Raw genomic sequence first — 26873 nt, 5'->3', positions numbered from 1 at the left:
ATTCACAGTCACTGTCACATGTCATAGAAATAATATGAACAGAAAAAAAAAAATCATTATAATGAGTAAAAATTTGGTGAAGTTAATTCGATTTTTCACTGGTAAATAATTAAATAGACAAGTGGCATAACTTGACCCGCATCCCATCAGCTATCCTGAAAAATGCTGGAAAAATTAAACAAGTAAATTGTGTTTAGTACTGGGTTAATTAAGACAGGCATATGCCTTTGCTATACAGGATGACATGAGGGAAATTTAGCTTGGGAGGTGTAGGCCTGCAGCCAAAATTTCTAGCTAGCTTAGAAACACAACTCCGCTACACGGTCTTCCATAAAAGAAAAACTATACATTTTTGGAAAGCTTATGATGCCAGGAAGACAAAATCTGGGAGTTCCAAGCAAAATGTTTTCAATTTATTGATTTAGGGCCAGATGAAATTCGTCAAAATTGTCAAATAAATGCTATTTGTGTACTAACAATTCTGAAGTTGACATAAAATTAAATAGTTGGTAAAACACCTCATGCCTTCATCCTTGGCAATGAACAGTTTATTGGACAGATTTTGATGTAAATAAAAATGCTCAAAACACAAATGTCATGGGTGAATAAAGAATTGTGGAAATCCATTAACGGTAAAAAAGAATTATCTCCCTTTCTGTCAAATGCCTGTAATTGATAGACTATCAGGTCTTGTATGAATCATAAGACCAGGTGTGGGCAAACAAGCCCAATAATTATTTTGTTTGTTGGATCTCAAGGGCCTGTTAGGGTTGGTTGTTGGATGTTTGCTCAGAAATTATCGCTTGTATGGAACATGCTAGAGTCGATTTGTAGCATATTCTAGCCAGGGGATATGTTTGACAGTAGTTGAGTGATATGCTTTTGAAATAATGGAGATCAGTAGCACTTTATAAGCATTGAACCACATGATTTTTTTCCACTAAGATAAACATTCTAAACCCACATACATGTTCCCTTTCAATTAGCCACTACAGTATTTTTACAACTGTACATGTAGCTGTGAACTACTATTTCGGATATGATTAATGGTCAAATTACAAACATACTTGTAGATATAAGTTAAAAAAAATAATTGTGTATCTGGGCTGGAATGAAGGGAAAGGTTAGAAAACAGGATGAACAGTTGTGAAATTATTTATTAAAGTGAAACAATCATTGAAAATCAAAATTAAACAGTTACTCTGCACATCAAATGTCATCAAAGTTAATCTTCATTATCATCATCACTGTCACTAAATGTATTAACATCAAATTCGGTCTCTTTAACAGTTTTTTTTTCATTTTCACATTGACTACACATGCACAGGTCTGTACAAGAAAGGGGGGTTGGGATGGCCTAGAGTGCCGCGCTTCGACCTCTAGCTGGTCGGTCACCTCTGGCTTGTGGCTGTGGCTTTGATCCCAGGTGTGAGCGTATGTGGTATGGAGATAGAGGCGTCTTCTCAACCTCGTGGGTTTCCTCCGGGCACTCCGGTTTCCTCTCACTGCTAAAGACCCATACGCGCAAGCGAATTATTGAAATAAAATTGAAACCGTATGTTAGTCCCAAAATGACCTAGTTTGTGTTGAGTGGACGTTAAACCCCATTTCTCTCTCTCTCTCTGTACAAGACAACTTTGCTGGCCATTTATGATTCTTTCTCTTATGACATCTTCACAGAATATATTGTATGTGGTTTAATATTCGACGGAGGGCTAGTCATCTTTGCTGAAAAATATAAATAAACATATACATGTACACAATTAAAACAAAATTCTGGAGCTTGGTTTACTCTCATTAATTTCGTACAACAGAGGAAAAAGACACTTACACAGGGGTTAACATCTTATTTTCATGCAGAAACCAGCTAATGAAGACAGGAAGGCATTAGCAGTACAAGGAGAGATAGAGAGGAGAATTGCGGTTTAACGTCCACTGGACAAAAACATAGTAATTTCAGGACTCACCCATTGTTTCAGTTTTATTTGAATAATACCAGTGGCAAGAAGGCGGAGAATACAAATAAAAAAAACATCACAAATATTTACCTTTCTGATAACTGTCTAAGAAATTCAGTACATGTATATTGCCTATAACATTTTTGGTGATATCTGACCTCAATGGCCACACAATCTTGCCCTCTGATATGCCTTAAAATATCTTCATCCTCTTTCAATTCAGCAGCTTTCAACAGTTGGCCTACAAACAAATTTGCAAACAAATTATACACCATATAGCGTTGAATGTTGTTTGTGCTCAAGGGTGGGGGAGGGAATGTCACTTTGAGGCCTACATGTACATGTACCTGGCTGGTCAACTCTGGCATGCGGTTTAGTTCAGATCCTTTGTGTGAGCGGAAATGGTCTAGAGACAGATCGTCTTAGCAAGGCACCTACAAGTGGGCCAAGAAAATAAAAAACAAGTTAACTTCTCTATGTTTCATCCCTTGTGCAAGCAAATGTGCAACACTTTAACCAATGACTGTGCCAAATCAACAAATGGGGTAAAGGGCTTTACTGGCTAGCTTCATAACAATTTTACAGTGATTGCAGTAGCACTTCTGATTCCATTTACAACAAAAACAACAACACAATAATTAAAAACTGTAGGATGAATATATTTAATATTTATTAGTAATAATTATAAATTTAGTAAGTAACATAATATTAACATTAGGCCTACCTGAGCCTGTTTGGGTCTGAGTCTGTGTTAATACACCCTTCTTCCTATTTTCTCCAACAGTGACAAATCTGTCACGTTTTTTACATATAATACACACAACAGGCAGCACCGATTTACTCTGTCTTTTTGCTTCAGGAGCGTAATTTGTTTGGAGAGCTAGGTCCCAGATCGTCTACACTCCCGCTATTCCCTGGTTGGATTGTAGCCGGGGATTTTAATTTTTCTTTATCTATACGATTATTCTATCTATATACATTTGTACAGATATATTTGTATTCATAGATATATATTTGTATCAATACATTTAATTTTGTTGTTTGAAATAAGGGGGGGGGGGTGAATGGTTAGTATGTGCGCGCTGTATCATAAGGTCTGCCATTTAGTGAACTGGTGTGGTTTCAAATCCCCAGTTGTACGTGGCAAGGAGTAGGGTAGCACGTTCATCCTTCGAGGGTTTTCTCTGCGAACTCCAGTTTCCTTCCATTGCTAATGACCCATACGCACAAGCAAATTATTGAAATAAAATTGGACCATGTGTTAATGCCAAAATACCTAGTTTCTGTCGAGTGGACTTAAACCCCATTTTTCTCCGTCTTCTGATTGAAATATGAATACCACATCATTTATTGTCATTTTATATATTTATTATGTAATAATGATTTTTCTCTGTGTTAATTTTTCTTTGTGTGGATACACTATAATACAACAGCTGGCTGAAAAGTTCTAGATCTGAAGAGGAGAGATTTAATTGGCTTTTACCACCACAAGTAGAATCATTGAATGAATCATAGACATAAGACCTGCAGCTGAAGTGTTATTATTGTATTTGTACCAGACAATCTTGTGAACCTACCCATTGAAATCACCAAAAATGGACAGAACTATCTATATGGCAGTCATCAAGTATCTGCAACTGAAAGTCCTAACCCAAACATTGAAATATGTGGATACGGTCTCCACTATAGGAGACAATGGCCCTTCCTTTTCTGCACTAAAGAAGTGGTTGCAGGAGGTACTTGATCCAGTGACACCCAGTGACAATCTTTGCTGTTTTCAATATTTCCTAAAAAACATTTTAGCCAGATTTTTAAACATAGAGGAGACCTGGATTCATCAGTTTCAACCAGAATGCAAAATTCAATAAAAACAATGGAAGCATCCAGACTCGCAAGTCCCCAATCAAGCCAGGTCAGTTCTTTCGACTGGACAGGTGATGGGTTCACTCGTTTATGATTCCTAAACTATTCTGCTGATTGACTACCTTAAAAACAGCCAGACTATCAATAGAAGTATTATAAAGGTGTTCTATTCAGACAATACTTCTGTTCATAAATGGGTGATATCATTTTCCCTCTATGATTACGTCATGTCAGCTGTGATCAATTTTTTAAGGGTAACTGAAGATAATTTCTTCCTGGCAGACATCAAGGCCATGCAACATCATTAACTAAAGAGTGAGAGTGTACACTTCAAAAGTGACTACATAGAAAAATAAATGGAAACAATGGACTTTATACAATTCTATACAGTTCTTTCACAGATGGGTTTAGAATTTTTCAGCCAGCTCTCAATAGTTATTGAAATTGAATTATTTGTTTTGGTTTGATACATGATATTATAATTATTCTTACATTGTTTGTATTCTATTTTAATAATGAACATTAAAACATGCTAATATTTGTTCATCCTTGCTGTATTGGGTTGGATGGCCGAATGGTTAGTGTGTGCATGCTGTATCATACGGCCTGCCATTAAGTCAACTGGCGTGGTCTCGAATCCCTGGTTGTACGTGGCAAGGAGTAGGGTCACCTGTCCATACTCCTGATTTTCTCCGGGTACTCTGGTTTCCCCCCACTGCTAAAGACCCCTACGCGCAAGCAAATTATTGAAATAAAATTAAACCATATGTTAGTCCCGAAATGACCTTGTTTGTGTTGAGTGGACGTTAAACCCATTTCTCTCTAATTATGTTTTGCATACAATGTATAAATACAAATGTAAAGGATGTAACTTTAAAATAGAAGAAAATCAAATATTTTTAATATTAAACAATTGCTTTGTTCTTATACTTCTACAATCATTCTCATGTTGTTCATTTTGCCATATTTTTGTTTATTCATTCATATGTCTTCTATATAATGATGCATAGTATAGTACACTATGTTAAAAAAATACTAAAAATGTATGTTTCTTTATCACCAAATGATTTATGTAAGTTGTGAAGTAAAACAGTTGAACATTAAATCCCATTTCAATTTATTTGCATGAGGTGAAGAGAAATAATGGTATTGAACAATTGACTATTCATGAAAGATACTAAAGAGAACTTTATTAATTTATACATACTTTTGCTAATTTTATTGTTATATCTTGGTAGTAACATACCAATATAAATAGTAATATTGTTTCTAGATGAAGACTATTATAATTGAAATGAAATGGGATTTCACATCATAATGCTATGCACGGACTGGGCTAATAATGACAAAAAACTACAATGAATACAATAGTATAAAATGTTGCTATGAAATTAAATAAATGTTGTATACAATAATTAACCGGTTTAATACTATATTATACATAAAAGTGAATGAAATTCAATGTTTACTATTTTGCTTTATACATGAATATCACAGGTCAAATTATTGAAATAAATAATGCAAATAGATTATGATTTGAAACATCTTGTATGCCATTGTTCTATTTGTTATATAAGACTACATGATATAAACTTTTTGATAAGCCTCTTTTATCATATTTTGAACCAATGGAATAAAGAGCAAAGACCTAGAATATATTGTAAATATAATCAGGTTTTTGATCAACTGATCAAAGGAAAATATTGCGAATAAATTTGTTGTACTGCTATTGTAAAGAAATCATCATTGTTTTATTTGATATTTAGAATACACATAATCGTGTATATATTTGAAGTTAAGAGCAATTATGATTAGTGATACCTGTATGACCAACTCTCAAAAGATAATCTCATTAAACCAAGTACTTTTTTTCATTTGTATTAGTTGATTTATACTGAATAAAGATAACACAAACAAACAAAAATGAGTTGGCTGTGTGAACACCTCAATGACAAGTGGTATCAGATGCCTCAGAGAGAATATTCAAATGCTCCTTGTGATACGTTTGTAACACAATTATAACCTAATGTATTACACGGGAGTGGAGTGGGTGGGTCGGGGGGCTTTTCGATTGGCAGGGGACTATTAAAATGGGTAAGCAGAGATAAGCAATTTGATGAAACTTTGTGTATAGTTTCATTACATTAGTACCTTGACCATATTACATTGACCAAGTTCGACAATGAGCATTCTCTTAGTCAGGATAAGCAAAGCAACTTGATTGGCCGGGACTTTGAATTGGTTGATGCTTTGGGGTATGATAACTTTGGTTATAATGAAGTACTGGAACATAACAACCCAGCTTTTAATTGAGCTAGAATGTTTAAACTTGGTGTAGATGTTCATCAGGTCTTGACTGAACATTTTGAGCTACAGCTTGGCAATTTCATTGGTCGATGCTTTGGGACAAGATAACCTTGATTTCTATCTGACAGAGAGTGATGAAATTTACAGTATAGTTTGATTGCTCGATACTTTTGAAAAAAATATGAAAGTGCGATTAATTAATGTGTCATCTTTTACTTTGGGGTTTTGGCGGGAGACATCAGCCATACTGTTTGCTTGTTTAATATCCCCTATACAATATACGCTCGACCTCATTACCCGAACTGGGGTAGAAAAGTGGGATCTTTGACAATGAGGCAATGAACTTGTACATTCTTTTGCAGCTGCACAAGAGGGAACATCAACGCCGGATTAACCATGGTGGTGGGGAGGGGGGCTGATACCGACCGTGAAGCCCCGCAAGGGGGTCGGGTCAGGGGGTTCTCCCGCTAAGAAATTTTAATTGGAGGCCGAAAACGTGATTTCATGGCATTTCAGGCACTTGTGTCTGTTAGTCCCAAAATGACCTAGTTTGTGTTGAGTGGACGTTAAACCCCATTTCTCTCTCTCTCTCTCTCTGTACAAGACAACTTTGCTGGCCATTTATATATGTATATGCATGCTTTATTTTACTTTACACGACCTCTAAAAATGCCCCAAATCGTAAAAATACGACTTTTTGGATTTCGATCTCCTTTTTTCGGCTACCCCGGACATTTTCAAAAAATGATACAATGATTTCACACAACAGGCCAGCTATTAGCCTCTCGATTGACAAGAGTTTCATCGCCCTCCATTCATTATAACCAATGTCATCGTGCCCTAAAGAATCAACAAATCAGCTTGCTTATCTCTGCTTGCCCTAGGCAAAAAATGCTCATCTTTGGACTCAATCATGACATTGACCTAGTGAACGCCTACACCAAGTTTGAACATTCTAGCTTAATTAGAAGGAGAGTTCTTGTGTTCCAAAGTCCCGGCCCTTCAAATTGCTTCTATTTTTCATTTTCAATTCAAAATGGTGACCATCACGTGACCGAAATCAAAATTCTGATCCGATAGATTTTTAGGCATTCCTTCCAGGATTCCGAAAATATGACGCCCGAGTCTGTAAGTAAAATAGCAAAAAAGCCTTTTTGATTTTTCACGTTTAAAGATGGTGGCACTTCCGGTTCGATCGACAAACTCCATATTTTGTGTACGAATCAGTAATTTTTTGTCTAGTATCAAATTTTTTTTTTAGGTCATTCTGACCTATATTTCGACGATTTTTTATGAAAACTTTGATCCTTAATTTCACCAAGGGGAGATAATTTAGAAAATTTCCAAGGACATCATTAAAGTCGCATTGGCAAGATCTACTAACATTCTAAATTTCACGAAAATCGCACAACTATTAAAGAAGTTGTCAAATTGGTAATAACTTCCGGTTCGAAATGACAGCGACGAATTTTCGAAATGCAGATTTGAAGTAAATGTTTCAAGATACTCTAAGAAAAAAAGAATTAGTAAAATAGGTCAAATAGTCACAAAGTTACAGCATTGTAGGTCAAATGCATTTCTTCGTAAAATTCGGTGATTTCGGATTCGTAAAACGTTTTGAAAATATATTTAATCAACAGCCACCACCCATTTTTGGGGGGATAGGTAAAAGTTTCAGAACGATCCTATGGTTAGATTCTGAGAAATCCGATTTGTGGACAAAACACAAAAAAAAAATAACAACTAGATCTGCATAGCAGATATGAAAGCTTTCATATTAACTGCAAAGGGGGTTATTAGAATCTATTGAAACAATAAGTATAAATGTCATCAGGTATCTGAAAAATTACATTTACCTTATGAACAAAATGGGAAAAATACAAAACAAAAATTGTCGACTTGTGGCTACCATCCAAGGCATATTTAGAAAACCGTATATTATATTTATAGAGTACGCAGGACAGGAATTAGTTGTGCTTCAATGTAAACCGGCCCGTTTCTTGCCTTTAGTTTTAGAGTTAGGTGTGATTTTCAAAAGATTCAATCGGAAATCGCTGAAAATCAATTGGCTTCTTCATCTCATGACCTTAAACACTGTATAAATTTAAGGTCAATCGGATATTGAATTTAGCTTCTAGAGCGTCCACAAGATTTTTTAAAGTGATCAAGGGCAATAACTCTCACGGTAATTATCGGAAATGGCAGTAAATATCAGATATCGCTGAAAATCAATACTGTAGGCATCTTCGTGTCATGACCATAAATTTAGAGTCAATCGGATATAAACTTTGGCCTCTAGAGCGTCCACAAGATATTTTGAAGTGATCAGGGGCTACAACACTGCGCATAAATTTAAAGTCAATCGGATATTAACTTTGGCCTCTAGAGCGTCCACAAGATATTTTGAAGTGATCAGGGGCCACAACTCTGGCAGTAAATATCAGATATCGCTGAAAATCAATCGCCTACTTCGTCTCATGACCTTAACCACTGTGTATAAATTTAAAGTCAATCGGACATTAACTTTGGCCTCTAGAGCATCCACAGTAATTATCGGAAATCGCTGATATTCAATTTCAATGTGGGCGTAAAAAAATTAACCGATGGCATATAATATTTAATGTATGATAAAGACAAAATAGTCGATTTCGGTTTTTGGTGTTGCGCTCATTTTAAAAAATAAAGGCTTTTACGGATAATGTGTATAGTACTAATAGCAATCACATACGGAAGAGGCGATAAGATCCCTTTGCATTTGGAATTTCAAAATTAATTAAAACCAAATTTAAATTCCGAAAATCGGTTGTTTATTTTTTGCTGAAACTCCTTTTTTAATCTGATCAAAATGGGAGTAAGTCACAGAGTGGTAATTGGCATATTGTGTCCAAATTTCATGGTTTTGGGACAATCGGTGCCGGTTTCGTGGCGAAATTCCACTTTTTTCGCCCTTACAGAAGCCGTAAATGGCGGAAAAAAACGAACGGCAGGAACCGTGTCAAGAACAAACGATCTGAACGAATGCAGGTATCGCCTTGAAGTTTTCAGTGCACCTAGGTACCAACGTGAAAAGTTCCTCGCCGGAATTTGGTAGTCAACGTACCTTTGGTTCCAGCGTGGCACATGCGCGAAGCAAAAAGAAATTACGGTCGATTTTGGGATTTTGGCTATATTTCGGAGTGGTTTGGTAGATGACGGTGGATCAGGGACTCAGATTGATCTAAAATGGCGATCATAACACAACATGATAATCACTTTGAAGTATAGGTAAATTTTCGCGACCGGGTTGTTTTGCTCTACCCAGGCAACGTTCCTGTGCTCCGATTGCCTTCAAATTTGCACAGAATGTACCTTGGGATTCTAGCTATCACATATTAAAAATAGAAGAGTGTTGGATTCCGATGGGATTCTAGGTATCACATATTAAAAATAGAAGAGTGTTGGATTCCGAGAACGTTCAAAAAAAATTCAAAACCCACCCCCAACAATCAAAGGTTTTTTGCTTAAAAAATTGCCGTATTTTATCGAATTTTTATTGTTCTTGATATCTGAGGATTTTCTCAATTTAATATGTGATAAATATCATCGCGGCGCAGCCAACCGCTAGAAATTCCAGAGATTTGGACCACCGGAAGGATGCCTCAGCAGTCAAAAAAGGTCAAAATAGGCGATTTCGGTTTCTAGTGTTGATACATCGTTACGGTCATTTTAAAAAATTGTCTTTTAAGGATAATGTGTATAGTACCAATACCTATCACATAAGGAAGAGGCGATAAAATCTCTTTGCATTTGCAATTTCAAAATTAATTAAAACCAATATTAAATTCCGAAAATCGATTTTTTGCTAAAACTCTTTTTTTTAATCGGATCAAAATGGGAGTAAGGCACAGAGTCCGGGGTGGTAATGGGCGTATTGTGTCCAAATTTCATGGTTTTCGGACAATCGGTGCCGGTGTCACGGCGAAATTCCACTTTTTTCCCCTCATGGAAGCCGTAAATTGACTTGAAGCCAGGGTCCTTGAAGTTGTACAGCTGCACCCGGTGACCGATATTTATTTAACGGGGAATAAGTGATAATTCATATTATAGCAGTAAATAATTAAAATATTTCATAGGGATTATAATAATATGTATATCTTGTCTGGGTACAGGGTTAAAACCAATATTAAATTCCGAAAATCGTTTTTTTGCTAAAACTCTTTTTTTTTTAATGGGATCGAAATGGGGGTAAGGCACAGAGTCCGGGGTGGTAATGGGCGTATTGTGTCCAAATTTCATGGTTTTCGGACAATCGGTGCCGGTGTCACGGCGAAATTCCACTTTTTTCCCCTCATGGAAGCCGTAAATTGACTTAGAAAAAAAAAACGACGAAAGGCAGGTGACAAGAACAAACGACTTGAACGAATGCAGGTATCACCTTGAAATTTTCAGGGTGCCTAGGTACCAACGTGAAAAGTTGCTCGCCGGAATTTAGTACTCATGGTACCGTTGGTTCCTGTGTAGCGCATGCGCGAAATCAAAACCAGCTAAACTCGAAAACAACCTTGTCGGCACGGAAAACATCAAAGGAGAAATTCGAATTTTTGAAATATTCAAATACCAAACGTTCGACCATGATCCAGGCTATCCTGGAGACATATTCTCTAGGTCACGACCAATTGTATATGTTTTCAAGCCCATAAATGTGGATTTTTCACTAATTGTCATTTTCAATTCAAAATGGCGTCCCTCATTTGCCGGAAATCAAAATTGTGTTATCTACCGTTTTTCGGCTTTCCTTCAAGGATTCGGAAAATATAATTGCCTTGTCTGTAAGTAAAATATCAAAAAAGCCTTATGTAATTTTCACATTTCAAGATGGTGGCATTTCCGGTTTGAGCTACAAACTCAATTTTTTGTGTACGAATCAGTAGTGTCGTAGCTAGTAAAGAAAAAAAAATCAAGGCAATCTGACCTATATTTCGTCGATTTTTTTGAAAACTTTGATCCTTAATTTCATCAAGGGGAGATAATTTAGAAAATTTCTAATGATATTTTTGAAGTCGCATTGATAAGATCTACTTACATTCTAAATTTCATGAAAATCGTGCAACTATTAAAAAAGTTTTCAAATTGATCTCAACTTCCGGTTCAAAATCACAGCGAAATTGCAGATTTTAAGTAAATGTTTCAAGGCACCCCTCAAAAAAAGAATTAGTAAAATAGGTCAAATAGTTACAAAGTTACAGTAATGTAGGTCAAATGAATTTGTTCGTAAAATTCGGTGATTTCGGATTCGAAAAACGATTTGAAAATATATTTAATCAACATTCGCACCCCATTTTTGGGGGGGTAGGTCAAAGTTTCAGATTGATCCTATGGTTAGATTCTGAGAAATCCGATTTGTAGAAATGACACAAAAAAAAAAAAAAAATAATAGGAACAAGTGGTATCAGATGCCTCAGAGAGAATATTCAAATGCTCCTTGTGATACGTTTGTAACACAATTATAACCTAATGTATTACACGGGAGTGGAGTGGGTGGGTCGGGGGGCTTTTCGATTGGCAGGGGACTATTAAAATGGGTAAGCAGAGATAAGCAATTTGATGAAACTTTGTGTATAGTTTCATTACATTAGTACCTTGACCATATTACCTTGACCAAGTTCGACAATGAGCATTCTCTTAGTCAGGATAAGCAAAGCAACTTGATTGGCCGGGACTTTGAATTGGTTGATGCTTTGGGGTATGATAACTTTGGTTATAATGAAGTACTGGAACATAACAACCCAGCTTTTAATTGAGCTAGAATGTTTAAACTTGGTGTAGATGTTCATCAGGTCTTGACTGAACATTTTGAGCTACAGCTTGGCAATTTCATTGGTCGATGCTTTGGGACAAGATAACCTTGATTTCTATCTGACAGAGAGTGATGAAATTTACAGTATAGTTTGATTGCTCGATACTTTTGAAAAAAATATGAAAGTGCGATTAATTAATGTGTCATTAATGTGTCATCTTTTACTTTGGGGTTTTGGCGGGAGACATCAGCCATACTGTTTGCTTGTTTAATATCCCCTATACAATATACGCTCGACCTCATTACTCGAACTGGGGTAGAAAAGTGGGATCTTTGACAATGAGGCAATTAACTTGTACATTCTTTTGCAGCTGCACAAGAGGGAACATCAACGCCGGATTAACCATGGTGGTGGGGAGGGGGGCTGATACCGACCGTGAAGCCCCGCAAGGGGGTCGGGTCAGGGGGTTCTCCCGCTAAGAAATTTTAATTGGAGGCCGAAAACGTGATTTCATGGCATTTCAGGCACTTGTGTCGGAGCCATTTAGAAATACCTCCCCCAGAAAAATAAAATTCGGCCACAAAATTAGCCACAATCCATGCGGGTGCTGTGAAATTTCTAGAGGAGGGAGCTGGAACCCATGAGCCCGTTAAATTCGCCACTGTAAATGAGCAGAGCTACATCAAACCTAATTTTGAGTCCCTCAGTGATAAATAACTTGATTCAAAATCGTATTATAGCCCCAACGACGATTTGATGAATGGAGACCGTAACGTTACGACAAAGTCTAACACTGTAAGTACCAAATAGTCATACGAGATATGTGCATCTCATCAAATTCAGCTTATACCATACCCACAATAATGTTACGGAGTCAGTGAGTTCAAGTTAGACAATACGCTGACCTTCAACTGACCATGCTTATAATATAAAATCTGTCAATGACAGCTGATTCATTGTTTAGTTTTTTATATGATATATTTAATATCAATAATATATGTATATGCATGCTTTATTTTACTTTACACGACCTCTAAAAATGCCCCAAATCGTAAAAATACGACTTTTTGGATTTCGATCTCCTTTTTTCGGCTACCCCGGACATTTTCAAAAAATGATACAATGATTTCACACAACAGGCCAGCTATTAGCCTCTCGATTGACAAGAGTTTCATCGCCCTCCATTCATTATAACCAATGTCATCGTGCCCTAAAGAATCAACAAATCAGCTTGCTTATCTCTGCTTACCCTAGGCAAAAAATGCTCATCTTTGAACTCAATCATGACATTGACCTAGTGAACGCCTACACCAAGTTTGAACATTCTAGCTTAATTAGAAGGAGAGTTCTTGTGTTCCAAAGTCCCGGCCCTTCAAATTGCTTCTATTTTTCATTTTCAATTCAAAATGGTGACCATCACGTGACCGAAATCAAAATTCTGATCCGATAGATTTTTAGGCATTCCTTCCAGGATTCCGAAAATATGACGCCCGAGTCTGTAAGTAAAATAGCAAAAAAGCCTTTTTGATTTTTCACGTTTAAAGATGGTGGCACTTCCGGTTCGATCGACAAACTCCATATTTTGTGTACGAATCAGTAATTACTTGTCTAGTATCAAATTTTTTTTTAGGTCATTCTGACTTATATTTCGACGATTTTTTTGAAAACTTTGATCCTTAATTTCACCAAGGGGAGATAATTTAGAAAATTTCAAAGGACATCATTGAAGTCGCATTGGCAAGATCTACTAACATTCTAAATTTCACGAAAATCGCACAACTATTAAAGAAGTTGTCAAATTGGTAATAACTTCCGGTTCGAAATGACAGCGACAAATTTTCGAAATGCAAAATCCGAAATTGCAGATTTGAAGTAAATGTTTCAAGATACTCAAAGAAAAAAGAATTAGTAAAATAGGTCAAATAGTCACAAAGTTACAGCATTGTGGGTCAAATGCATTCCTTCGTAAAATTCGGTGATTTCGGATTCGTAAAACGTTTTGAAAATATATTTAATCAACAGCCACCACCCATTTTTGGGGGGTAGGTAAAAGTTTCAGAACGATCCTATGGTTAGATTCTGAGAAATCCGATTTGTGGACAAAACACAAAAAAAAAATAACAATAATAATCTTAACAGAAACAATAAGCTTTCATATGTAATATGAAAGCTTAATAATAATCTTAACAGAAACAATAAGCTTTCATATGTAATATGAAAGCTTAATAATCTTAACAGAAACAATAAGCTTTCATATGTAATATGAAAGCTTAATAACAATAATAATCTTAACAGAAACAATAAGCTTTCATATGTAATATGAAAGCTTAACTAGATCTGCATAGCAGATATCAAAGCTTTCATATAAACTTCAAAAGGGGTTATTAGAATCTATGAATCAACAACCACTCTGACGGAAGATATTCTCTGGGCTAAAAAATCTTTTTTCTCTCAGCTACAAGAGATACGTAGAATTAAACCGGCCCAGAGCCGACCGTGTTGATACGAAGCCGCTTATTTGACATTGACACATAACTGAAGGTGAATAGGCCTACCCGTCCAGTTAATACAATGGGCAATCTCACATCGGTCCACTAAAGAGAGGCACATGCTAGTCGCCCCCTACTTCCCCAAGACATTTAGTCCAAACCTTGACTCTCATACATATAAACCATTTGGTACTACATGTACATGTATTTCGTACTTATATCATATTAAACCCCTCGGCCGCCATGTTGAATCACACAGTATTTAACGTTCTATATCCTAACATCTTTATGAAATCAACGACAAATCTAAACTTGGGCACTCCAACCATTTTTATTTTTACATCATTCAGTTTTTTTTAAATAAGTAATTCTATCACAAATTATAGTGAAGACTGGACCACACTAAACTAGTTACCCATCAGTTTTTCTTTGTGTTAATGCGTTCTACATTTTCAAAGCAATGATTCTTATAATGTGCGAGCCGCCATGACACCGGCGGATATTATAACTTCGATAGGCGAGAAACTTCAGGTAGCAGTTGGGTTTCATCAAATCATATAATTATGCGGTACGGCTTCACCTTTATTTCAATGGGAATTGGTTTATTATATGTGCAGTGCAGTTTTAGGTCAGTTTATGTGTAAATTAAGGGAGCTATACATAGGCCAGTAACCTTTTTGTAGTCATTTGACTAAAAAAAACTTGCGGAAAGGAACTCCGTAGGACAAGCCACTACTGTGGCAGGAGTAAGGCGGAAGACATCAGTAGTGGAACCATTTCTAAGTTAATCCCGAAGTGCGTTGCTATTGTAAGAATATATAAAATCGGGTTTCCGTTCCGCTTTTTTTTTGCTGTAGTTTGAGTAATGAGTTAGAACGTATATTTTGTATTCAAAAAATCATTGCAAATAGAAGACCTCATCCCCACCACCACCAACCTGTAATACACTAGCTAGCTTGTGTATTTCCATATTCCATTTCCGAGAGATAGATAGAGAACACGCGAAATATAAAGTGATTTTTCTTACAATCAGGGACCATAATTCATGAAGTTACGATTCGATATGCGCAAATATCGAAAGGAACCATATCTTTGGGTTATAAACATGCATGTCAAGTTTCATCAAAATCTTTCACTGTGAAAAACCGGGGCAAAGTCATCTGAAATCAAACAAATTTTACAATGTAGGTAGTGAAAACAAAATGTTATGTTAAGCGTTGTTCGAGGGTGGGGTGGGTGCATAAAATTCCAAATGCAAAGGGTTATTTTTCGTGCACGCCAATATGCACACAGGATTTCGATTTTTCGTCCTACCTAAAAAACTGCACGCAAAGTTAGTTGTCGGGCCTTCGGTCAAGAACCACAGACAAAGGGAGAGAACGGGGACCTCTGTTTTGCATACCATCCAAGCGACTAGGCACTAATCCTTGTACCATGGACGAGGGGACGGGCGTTTTTCGTCCCATCGAAACGACTAGACACAGATCCTTGCTAGGCCTTCCATACTTCACCACTGCCAACGGGGAACCACTTTGACCTCGGGTTTTCGTACCATCCAAACGACTAGACACTAATCCTTGCAAGGCCTTCCGTTCTGCAGCAAATGAGCCACGCTGGCCTCGTTTTGTCGTAACATACAAACGACTAGACAATGTTTCATAAATTAGTCATGTTCGCGTGGGTGGGTTGGCAGCAGAATTGATATGTACATGATAGTGACACGAGGAGGGGGGGGGGGGCGGGGTGTACACAAATCACACAAATCAGAGCTTTGTAATACACGCATATACTTGATATACTAAATACACAAATGGCTGAATTTCGAGACATTTCTGGCACTCTTTTATCACATAATGAGAACACTGCATTAATTTCTATATATCAATAAAATATGCCTCAGACCCATTGTTTATTTTTAAATTTGAATTAGACTCGTAACAAAATATATTTTCTGGCAACAAATAGCATATAAATAAAACTAGATTTACTTTCTGATTATTTTTTTAAAATGAAATCATTCCAGGGCTTTTATTGACATTTCAGAAAATGTAGAGTTGGTCCCATGCACTTGAGGCCCAAGGTCCTTGAAGTTGTACAGCTGCACCCGGTGACCGATATTTATTTAACGGGGAATAAGTGATAATTCATATTATAACAGTAAATAATTAAAATATCCCATAGGGATTATAATAATATGTATATCATGTAGGTGTGCATGTAGGTTAAAATTGTGACCTCTGTAAATAGGCCCGTTCCTTGCATTTAGTTTTAGAGTTAGGAGTGCTAAAATTGAGAGAGCGAAATGGGGTTGATCGACCACTCGACACAAACTAGGTTATTTCGGGACTAACGTATGGTTCAATTTTATTTCAATAATTCGCTTGCGCGTAGGGGTCTAGCAGTGGGGGGAAACCGGGTGATCCTGAAAAAATACACAGGTTGGACGGGCGACCTACTCCTTGTCACGTACGGAAAGATACCCCAGCAGTCAAAATAGGTCAAAATAGGCGATTTCGGTTTCTAGTGTCGATGCATCGTTACGGTCAGTTTAAAAAATTGTCTTTTAAGGATAATGTGTATAGTACCAATACCTATCACATACGGAAGAGGCGATAAAATCTCTTTGCATTTCCAATTTCAAAATTAATTAAAACCAATATTAAATTCTGAAAATCGTTTTTTTGCTAAAACTCTTTTCATTTTAATGTGATCAAAATGGGGGTAAAGCACAGAGTCAGGGGTGGTAATGGGCGTATTGTGTCCTAATTTCATGGTTTTCGGACAATCGGTGCCGGTGTCACGGCGAAATTCCACTTTTTTCCCCTCATGGAAGCCGTAAATTGACGCAAGGAGTAGGGTCGCCTGTCCAACCTTGTGGGTTTTCTCCGGGTCCTCCGGTTTCCTCCCACTGCTAAAGACCCCTACGCGCAAGCGAATTATTGAAATAAAATTAAACCATATGTTGGTCCCGAAATGACCTAGTTTGTGTCGAGTGGACGTTAAACCCCATTTCTCTCTCTCTCTCTCTCCGTAAATTGACTTGAGGCCAGTGTCCTTTAAGTTGTACAGCGGCACCAGGTGACCGATATTTATTTAACGGGGAATAAGTGATAATTCATATTACAGCAGTAAATAATTAAAATATTTCATAGGGATTATAATAATATATCATGTCTGGGTATTACAGGGTTAAAACCAATATTAAATTCCGAAAATCTTTTTTTGCTAAAACTCTTTTTTTTTAATGGGATCAAAATGGGGGTAAAGCACAGAGTCCGGGGTGGTAATGGGCGTATTGTGTCCAAATTTCATGGTTTTCGGACAATCGGTGCCGGTGTCACGGCGAAATTCCACTTTTTTCCCCTCATGGAAGCCGTAAATTGACTTAGAAAAAAAAACGACGAAAGGCAGGTGACAAGAACAAACGACTTGAACGAATGCAGGTATCACCTTGAAATTTTCAGGGTGCCTAGGTACCAACGTGAAAAGTTGCTCGCCGGAATTTAGTACTCATGGTACCGTTGGTTCCTGTGTAGCGCATGCGCGAAATCAAAACCAGCTAAACTCGAAAACAACCTTGTCGACACGGAAAACATCAAAGGAGAAATTCGAATTTTTGAAATATTCAAATACCAAACATTCGACCATGATCCAGGCTATCCTCAAATGTATTAATTTCGGTAATAGGAGACAGATTCTCTAAGCCACGACCAATTGTGTATGTTTTCAAGCCCATAAATGTGGATTTTTCACTAATTTTCATTTTCATTTCAAAATGGCGTCCATCAGTTGACCTAAATCAAAATTCTAAACCGATAGATTTTTAGGCTTTCCTTCAAGCATTCAGAAAATGTAACTCTTATGTCTTTAAGTAAAACATTGCAAAAGCCGTATGGACTTTTCACATTTTGAGATGGTGGCACTTCCGGTTTGCTCGACAAACTCCATATTTTGTGTACTCATCAGTACTGTCTTAGCTAGTACAGAAAAAAAATTTCAAGGCAATCTGACCTATATTTCGTCGATTTTTTTGAAAACTTTGATCCTTAATTTCACCAAGGGGAGATAATTTAGAAAAATTCCAAGGACATCATTGAAGTCGCATTGGCAAGATCTACTAACATTCTAAATTTCACGAAAATCGCACAACTATTAAAGAAGTTGTCAAATTGGTAATAACTTCCGGTTCGAAATGACAGCGACGAATTTTCGAAATGCCAAAATCCGAAATTGCAGATTTGAAGTAAATGTTTCAAGATACTCAAAGAAAAAAGAATTAGTAAAATAGGTCAAATAGTCACAGAGTTACAGCATTGTAGGTCAAATGCATTCCTTCGTAAAATTCGGTGATTTCGGATTCGTAAAACGTTTTGAAAATATATTTAATCAACAGCCACCACCCATTTTTGGGGGGATAGGTAAAAGTTTCAGAACGATCCTATGGTTAGATTCTGAGAAATCCGATTTGTGGACAAAACACAAAAAAAAAATAACAATAACTAGATCTGCTAAGCAGATATTAAAGCTTTCATATTCACAGTCACTGTCACATGTCATAGAAATAATATGAACAGAAAAAAAAAAATCATTATAATGAGTAAAAATTTGGTGAAGTTAATTCGATTTTTCACTGGTAAATAATTAAATAGACAAGTGGCATAACTTGACCCGCATCCCATCAGCTATCCTGAAAAATGCTGGAAAAATTAAACAAGTAAATTGTGTTTAGTACTGGGTTAATTAAGACAGGCATATGCCTTTGCTATACAGGATGACATGAGGGAAATTTAGCTTGGGAGGTGTAGGCCTGCAGCCAAAATTTCTAGCTAGCTTAGAAACACAACTCCGCTACACGGTCTTCCATAAAAGAAAAACTATACATTTTTGGAAAGCTTATGATGCCAGGAAGACAAAATATGGGAGTTCCAAACAAAATGTTTGCAATTTATTGATTTAGGGCCAGATGAAATTCGTCAAAATTGTCAAATAAATGCTATTTGTGTACTAACAATTCTGAAGTTGACATAAAATTAAATAGTTGGTAAAACACCTCATGCCTTCATCCTTGGCAATGAACAGTTTATTGGACAGATTTTGATGTAAATAAAAATGCTCAAAACACAAATGTCATGGGTGAATAAAGAATTGTGGAAATCCATTAACGGTAAAAAAGAATTATCTCCCTTTCTGTCAAATGCCTGTAATTGATAGACTATCAGGTCTTGTATGAATCATAAGACCAGGTGTGGGCAAACAAGCCCAATAATTATTTTGTTTGTTGGATCTCAAGGGCCTGTTAGGGTTGGTTGTTGGATGTTTGCTCAGAAATTATCGCTTGTATGGAACATGCTAGAGTCGATTTGTAGCATATTCTAGCCAGGGGATATGTTTGACAGTAGTTGAGTGATATGCTTTTGAAATAATGGAGATCAGTAGCACTTTATAAGCATTGAACCACATGATTTTTTTCCACTAAGATAAACATTCTAAACCCACATACATGTTCCCTTTCAATTAGCCACTACAGTATTTTTACAACTGTACATGTAGCTGTGAACTACTATTTCGGATATGATTAATGGTCAAATTACAAACATACTTGTAGATATAAGTTAAAAAAAATAATTGTGTATCTGGGCTGGAATGAAGGGAAAGGTTAGAAAACAGGATGAACAGTTGTGAAATTATTTATTAAAGTGAAACAATCATTGAAAATCAAAATTAAACAGTTACTCTGCACATCAAATGTCATCAAAGTTAATCTTCATTATCATCATCACTGTCACTAAATGTATTAACATCAAATTCGGTCTCTTTAACAGTTTTTTTTTCATTTTCACATTGACTACACATGCACAGGTCTGTACAAGAAAGGGGGGTTGGGATGGCCTAGAGTGCCGCGCTTCGACCTCTAGCTGGTCGGTCACCTCTGGCTTGTGGCTGTGGCTTTGATCCCAGGTGTGAGCGTATGTGGTATGGAGATAGAGGCGTCTTCTCAACCTCGTGGGTTTCCTCCGGGCACTCCGGTTTCCTCTCACTGCTAAAGACCCATACGCGCAAGCGAATTATTGAAATAAAATTGAAACCGTATGTTAGTCCCAAAATGACCTAGTTTGTGTTGAGTGGACGTTAAACCCCATTTCTCTCTCTCTCTCTGTACAAGACAACTTTGCTGGCCATTTATGATTCTTTCTCTTATGACATCTTCACAGAATATATTGTATGTGGTTTAATATTCGACGGAGGGCTAGTCATCTTTGCTGAAAAATATAAATAAACATATACATGTACACAATTAAAACAAAATTCTGGAGCTTGGTTTACTCTCATTAATTTCGTACAACAGAGGAAAAAGACACTTACACAGGGGTTAACATCTTATTTTCATGCAGAAACCAGCTAATGAAGACAGGAAGGCATTAGCAGTACAAGGAGAGATAGAGAGGAGAATTGCGGTTTAACGTCCACTGGACAAAAACATAGTAATTTCAGGACTCACCCATTGTTTCAGTTTTATTTGAATAATACCAGTGGCAAGAAGGCGGAGAATACAAATAAAAAAAACATCACAAATATTTACCTTTCTGATAACTGTCTAAGAAATTCAGTACATGTATATTGCCTATAACATTTTTGGTGATATCTGACCTCAATGGCCACACAATCTTGCCCTCTGATATGCCTTAAAATATCTTCATCCTCTTTCAATTCAGCAGCTTTCAACAGTTGGCCTACAAACAAATTTGCAAACAAATTATACACCATATAGCGTTGAATGTTGTTTGTGCTCAAGGGTGGGGGAGGGAATGTCACTTTGAGGCCTACATGTACATGTACCTGGCTGGTCAACTCTGGCATGCGGTTTAGTTCAGATCCTTTGTGTGAGCGGAAATGGTCTAGAGACAGATCGTCTTAGCAAGGCACCTACAAGTGGGCCAAGAAAATAAAAAACAAGTTAACTTCTCTATGTTTCATCCCTTGTGCAAGCAAATGTGCAACACTTTAACCAATGACTGTGCCAAATCAACAAATGGGGTAAAGGGCTTTACTGGCTAGCTTCATAACAATTTTACAGTGATTGCAGTAGCACTTCTGATTCCATTTACAACAAAAACAACAACACAATAATTAAAAACTGTAGGATGAATATATTTAATATTTATTAGTAATAATTATAAATTTAGTAAGTAACATAATATTAACATTAGGCCTACCTGAGCCTGTTTGGGTCTGAGTCTGTGTTAATACACCCTTCTTCCTATTTTCTCCAACAGTGACAAATCTGTCACGTTTTTTACATATAATACACACAACAGGCAGCACCGATTTACTCTGTCTTTTTGCTTCAGGAGCGTAATTTGTTTGGAGAGCTAGGTCCCAGATCGTCTACACTCCCGCTATTCCCTGGTTGGATTGTAGCCGGGGATTTTAATTTTTCTTTATCTATACGATTATTCTATCTATATACATTTGTACAGATATATTTGTATTCATAGATATATATTTGTATCAATACATTTAATTTTGTTGTTTGAAATAAGGGGGGGGGGGTGAATGGTTAGTATGTGCGCGCTGTATCATAAGGTCTGCCATTTAGTGAACTGGTGTGGTTTCAAATCCCCAGTTGTACGTGGCAAGGAGTAGGGTAGCACGTTCATCCTTCGAGGGTTTTCTCTGCGAACTCCAGTTTCCTTCCATTGCTAATGACCCATACGCACAAGCAAATTATTGAAATAAAATTGGACCATGTGTTAATGCCAAAATACCTAGTTTCTGTCGAGTGGACTTAAACCCCATTTTTCTCCGTCTTCTGATTGAAATATGAATACCACATCATTTATTGTCATTTTATATATTTATTATGTAATAATGATTTTTCTCTGTGTTAATTTTTCTTTGTGTGGATACACTATAATACAACAGCTGGCTGAAAAGTTCTAGATCTGAAGAGGAGAGATTTAATTGGCTTTTACCACCACAAGTAGAATCATTGAATGAATCATAGACATAAGACCTGCAGCTGAAGTGTTATTATTGTATTTGTACCAGACAATCTTGTGAACCTACCCATTGAAATCACCAAAAATGGACAGAACTATCTATATGGCAGTCATCAAGTATCTGCAACTGAAAGTCCTAACCCAAACATTGAAATATGTGGATACGGTCTCCACTATAGGAGACAATGGCCCTTCCTTTTCTGCACTAAAGAAGTGGTTGCAGGAGGTACTTGATCCAGTGACACCCAGTGACAATCTTTGCTGTTTTCAATATTTCCTAAAAAACATTTTAGCCAGATTTTTAAACATAGAGGAGACCTGGATTCATCAGTTTCAACCAGAATGCAAAATTCAATAAAAACAATGGAAGCATCCAGACTCGCAAGTCCCCAATCAAGCCAGGTCAGTTCTTTCGACTGGACAGGTGATGGGTTCACTCGTTTATGATTCCTAAACTATTCTGCTGATTGACTACCTTAAAAACAGCCAGACTATCAATAGAAGTATTATAAAGGTGTTCTATTCAGACAATACTTCTGTTCATAAATGGGTGATATCATGTCAGCTGTGATCAATTTTTTAAGGGTAACTGAAGATAATTTCTTCCTGGCAGACATCAAGGCCATGCAACATCATTAACTAAAGAGTGAGAGTGTACACTTCAAAAGTGACTACATAGAAAAATAAATGGAAACAATGGACTTTATACAATTCTATACAGTTCTTTCACAGATGGGTTTAGAATTTTTCAGCCAGCTCTCAATAGTTATTGAAATTGAATTATTTGTTTTGGTTTGATACATGATATTATAATTATTCTTACATTGTTTGTATTCTATTTTAATAATGAACATTAAAACATGCTAATATTTGTTCATCCTTGCTGTATTGGGTTGGATGGCCGAATGGTTAGTGTGTGCATGCTGTATCATACGGCCTGCCATTAAGTCAACTGGCGTGGTCTCGAATCCCTGGTTGTACGTGGCAAGGAGTAGGGTCACCTGTCCATACTCCTGATTTTCTCCGGGTACTCTGGTTTCCCCCCACTGCTAAAGACCCCTACGCGCAAGCAAATTATTGAAATAAAATTAAACCATATGTTAGTCCCGAAATGACCTTGTTTGTGTTGAGTGGACGTTAAACCCATTTCTCTCTAATTATGTTTTGCATACAATGTATAAATACAAATGTAAAGGATGTAACTTTAAAATAGAAGAAAATCAAATATTTTTAATATTAAACAATTGCTTTGTTCTTATACTTCTACAATCATTCTCATGTTGTTCATTTTGCCATATTTTTGTTTATTCATTCATATGTCTTCTATATAATGATGCATAGTATAGTACACTATGTTAAAAAAATACTAAAAATGTATGTTTCTTTATCACCAAATGATTTATGTAAGTTGTGAAGTAAAACAGTTGAACATTAAATCCCATTTCAATTTATTTGCATGAGGTGAAGAGAAATAATGGTATTGAACAATTGACTATTCATGAAAGATACTAAAGAGAACTTTATTAATTTATACATACTTTTGCTAATTTTATTGTTATATCTTGGTAGTAACATACCAATATAAATAGTAATATTGTTTCTAGATGAAGACTATTATAATTGAAATGAAATGGGATTTCACATCATAATGCTATGCACGGACTGGGCTAATAATGACAAAAAACTACAATGAATACAATAGTATAAAATGTTGCTATGAAATTAAATAAATGTTGTATACAATAATTAACCGGTTTAATACTATATTATACATAAAAGTGAATGAAATTCAATGTTTACTATTTTGCTTTATACATGAATATCACAGGTCAAATTATTGAAATAAATAATGCAAATAGATTATGATTTGAAACATCTTGTATGCCATTGTTCTATTTGTTATATAAGACTACATGATATAAACTTTTTGATAAGCCTCTTTTATCATATTTTGAACCAATGGAATAAAGAGCAAAGACCTAGAATATATTGTAAATATAATCAGGTTTTTGATCAACTGATCAAAGGAAAATATTGCGAATAAATTTGTTGTACTGCTATTGTAAAGAAATCATCATTGTTTTATTTGATATTTAGAATACACATAATCGTGTATATATTTGAAGTTAAGAGCAATTATGATTAGTGATACCTGTATGACCAACTCTCAAAAGATAATCTCATTAAACCAAGTACTTTTTTTCATTTGTATTAGTTGATTTATACTGAATAAAGATAACACAAACAAACAAAAATGAGTTGGCTGTGTGAACACCTCAATGACAAGTGGTATCAGATGCCTCAGAGAGAATATTCAAATGCTCCTTGTGATACGTTTGTAACACAATTATAACCTAATGTATTACACGGGAGTGGAGTGGGTGGGTCGGGGGGCTTTTCGATTGGCAGGGGACTATTAAAATGGGTAAGCAGAGATAAGCAATTTGATGAAACTTTGTGTATAGTTTCATTACATTAGTACCTTGACCATATTACATTGACCAAGTTCGACAATGAGCATTCTCTTAGTCAGGATAAGCAAAGCAACTTGATTGGCCGGGACTTTGAATTGGTTGATGCTTTGGGGTATGATAACTTTGGTTATAATGAAGTACTGGAACATAACAACCCAGCTTTTAATTGAGCTAGAATGTTTAAACTTGGTGTAGATGTTCATCAGGTCTTGACTGAACATTTTGAGCTACAGCTTGGCAATTTCATTGGTCGATGCTTTGGGACAAGATAACCTTGATTTCTATCTGACAGAGAGTGATGAAATTTACAGTATAGTTTGATTGCTCGATACTTTTGAAAAAAATATGAAAGTGCGATTAATTAATGTGTCATCTTTTACTTTGGGGTTTTGGCGGGAGACATCAGCCATACTGTTTGCTTGTTTAATATCCCCTATACAATATACGCTCGACCTCATTACCCGAACTGGGGTAGAAAAGTGGGATCTTTGACAATGAGGCAATGAACTTGTACATTCTTTTGCAGCTGCACAAGAGGGAACATCAACGCCGGATTAACCATGGTGGTGGGGAGGGGGGCTGATACCGACCGTGAAGCCCCGCAAGGGGGTCGGGTCAGGGGGTTCTCCCGCTAAGAAATTTTAATTGGAGGCCGAAAACGTGATTTCATGGCATTTCAGGCACTTGTGTCTGTTAGTCCCAAAATGACCTAGTTTGTGTTGAGTGGACGTTAAACCCCATTTCTCTCTCTCTCTCTCTCTGTACAAGACAACTTTGCTGGCCATTTATATATGTATATGCATGCTTTATTTTACTTTACACGACCTCTAAAAATGCCCCAAATCGTAAAAATACGACTTTTTGGATTTCGATCTCCTTTTTTCGGCTACCCCGGACATTTTCAAAAAATGATACAATGATTTCACACAACAGGCCAGCTATTAGCCTCTCGATTGACAAGAGTTTCATCGCCCTCCATTCATTATAACCAATGTCATCGTGCCCTAAAGAATCAACAAATCAGCTTGCTTATCTCTGCTTGCCCTAGGCAAAAAATGCTCATCTTTGGACTCAATCATGACATTGACCTAGTGAACGCCTACACCAAGTTTGAACATTCTAGCTTAATTAGAAGGAGAGTTCTTGTGTTCCAAAGTCCCGGCCCTTCAAATTGCTTCTATTTTTCATTTTCAATTCAAAATGGTGACCATCACGTGACCGAAATCAAAATTCTGATCCGATAGATTTTTAGGCATTCCTTCCAGGATTCCGAAAATATGACGCCCGAGTCTGTAAGTAAAATAGCAAAAAAGCCTTTTTGATTTTTCACGTTTAAAGATGGTGGCACTTCCGGTTCGATCGACAAACTCCATATTTTGTGTACGAATCAGTAATTTTTTGTCTAGTATCAAATTTTTTTTTTAGGTCATTCTGACCTATATTTCGACGATTTTTTATGAAAACTTTGATCCTTAATTTCACCAAGGGGAGATAATTTAGAAAATTTCCAAGGACATCATTAAAGTCGCATTGGCAAGATCTACTAACATTCTAAATTTCACGAAAATCGCACAACTATTAAAGAAGTTGTCAAATTGGTAATAACTTCCGGTTCGAAATGACAGCGACGAATTTTCGAAATGCCAAAATCCGAAATTGCAGATTTGAAGTAAATGTTTCAAGATACTCTAAGAAAAAAAGAATTAGTAAAATAGGTCAAATAGTCACAAAGTTACAGCATTGTAGGTCAAATGCATTTCTTCGTAAAATTCGGTGATTTCGGATTCGTAAAACGTTTTGAAAATATATTTAATCAACAGCCACCACCCATTTTTGGGGGGATAGGTAAAAGTTTCAGAACGATCCTATGGTTAGATTCTGAGAAATCCGATTTGTGGACAAAACACAAAAAAAAAATAACAACTAGATCTGCATAGCAGATATGAAAGCTTTCATATTAACTGCAAAGGGGGTTATTAGAATCTATTGAAACAATAAGTATAAA

General features: G+C 36.3%; 2 long non-coding RNA genes across 2 annotated transcripts; both read right to left on the bottom strand.

The window, feature by feature from the left end:
* Window positions 1–657: 657 nt before the first annotated feature.
* On the bottom strand, window positions 658–5677 carry LOC126814513 (uncharacterized). The gene is made up of 3 exons (XR_008787709.1): window positions 2683–5677; window positions 2049–2199; window positions 658–1728 (listed from the first exon to the last, which is right to left on the bottom strand). It is a non-coding gene; the product is annotated as an uncharacterized LOC126814513 (long non-coding RNA).
* Window positions 5678–19019: 13342 nt separating this feature from the next.
* Window positions 19020–24586, bottom strand: LOC126821217 (uncharacterized). The gene is made up of 3 exons (XR_008787721.1): window positions 21609–24586; window positions 20975–21125; window positions 19020–20654 (listed from the first exon to the last, which is right to left on the bottom strand). It is a non-coding gene; the product is annotated as an uncharacterized LOC126821217 (long non-coding RNA).
* Between the last annotated feature and the right edge of the window lie 2287 nt (window positions 24587–26873).

The sequence above is a fragment of the Patella vulgata genome, chromosome 3 (genome assembly GCF_932274485.2).
Source record: "Patella vulgata chromosome 3, xgPatVulg1.2, whole genome shotgun sequence".
In the NCBI taxonomy this organism is placed as follows: domain Eukaryota; kingdom Metazoa; phylum Mollusca; class Gastropoda; family Patellidae; genus Patella; species Patella vulgata.
This window is presented reverse-complemented; position numbering and strand designations above follow the sequence as displayed.